This window comes from Podarcis melisellensis (assembly GCF_964234715.1).
Source record: "Podarcis melisellensis genome assembly, chromosome: 16".
Lineage (NCBI taxonomy): Eukaryota > Metazoa > Chordata > Lepidosauria > Squamata > Lacertidae > Podarcis > Podarcis melisellensis.
In genome coordinates this window covers 28,045,157-28,046,644 of record NC_138533.1, presented here as the reverse complement: position 1 = coordinate 28,046,644, position 1,488 = coordinate 28,045,157, and the positions used below count along the sequence as shown (strand labels likewise).

General features: G+C 52.8%; 1 long non-coding RNA gene across 1 annotated transcript; it reads left to right on the top strand.

Moving 5' to 3' along the window:
* The first annotated feature begins 285 nt into the window (after nt 1-285).
* On the top strand, nt 286-1,038 carry LOC309359219. Its single transcript, XR_014163781.1, has 3 exons — nt 286-376; nt 490-582; nt 899-1,038. It is a non-coding gene; the product is annotated as an uncharacterized lncRNA (long non-coding RNA).
* The last annotated feature ends 450 nt before the right edge of the window (nt 1,039-1,488 follow it).

Here is a 1,488-nt window from a genome sequence, read left to right as displayed (position 1 = left end):
GGCACAACAATAAGAACCAAGGCAAAACCTTCATGATTCGCAGGCAGGGGCGGCAGGCACAACAACAACAACAGGAACAACAATGGCCGAACATCACCCTGTGCTGGAAGGGATCGGCAGGCACAACAACAACAACAACAACAACAACAAAGGCGGTATATCACTCTGCGCAGCCAGGGGTGGCAGGCACAACAACAAACGCAACAACAACGAAGGCAGAACCATCACAATTGGCAGGCAGGGGCGGCAGACACAACAACAACCACCACAACAACAACCACAACAACAACCACAACAACAACCACAACAACAACGAAGGCAGAACCATCACGATTCGCAGGCAGGGGCGGGAGGCACAACAACAACAACAACCAAGGTGGAAACATCATGATTCGCAGGCAGGGGCAGCAGGCAGAACAAGATCCAAGGCACAACCAACACGATTCGCAGGCGGGGGGGGCAGGCACAACAACATCAACAACAACAAAGGCAGAACCATAACACTTCTCAGGACGCCGGGGCAGGCAGAACAACAATAACCACCAAGGCAGAACCAACACAATTGGCATGCAGGGGCAGCAGGCACAACAACAACAACAACCAAGGCAGAACCATCATGATTCAAAGGCAGAACATCAGCATGTACAGGCAGGGGCGGCAGGCACAACAACTACAAAGGCGAAACTTCTCCCTGCGCAGGGAGGGGTCGGAAGGCAGAACAACAACAACAACAACAACCAAAGCAGAAGCATCACAATTCGCAGGCAGGGGCAGCAGGGAGAACAACAATAACAACTAAGGCAGAACCGTCACAATACACAGGCAGGGGCGGCAGGCACAGCAGCAACAACAACAACAATCAATACGCAAAATCACCCTGCGCAGCCAGGGGCGGCAGGCACAACAACAAAAACAACAACAACGAAGGCACAACCATCACGCTTCACAGGCAGGGGCGGCAGGCACAACTACAACATCAACCAAGGCGGAACCATCACGATTCGCAGGCAGGGGCGGGATGCACAACAACATCAACAACAACAAAGGCGGAAGATCACCGTCAGCAGGCAGGGGTCAGCAGGAACATGCACAACTACAACAACGAAGGTAGAGCATCACTCTGCGCAGCCAGGGGTTGGCAGGCACAACAACAACAAAAACAATGAAGGCAGAACCATCACGATTCGCAGGCAGGGGTCGGCAGGCAGAACAACAATAACAACAACGAAGGCAGAACCTTCACGATTCTCAGGCAGGGGCGGCAGGCACAACAACAACAACAACAACAACAACAAAAAAGACGGAACGTCAGCCTCCGCAGGCAGGGGTCGGCAGGCACAACAACAACAACCAAGGCAGAACCATCACGATACGTAGGCAGAGGCTACAGGCAGAACAACAATAACAACGAAGGCAGAACCATCACAATTCGCAGGCAGGGGTGGCAGGCACAACAACAACAACAACAATCAAGGCGGAACATCACCC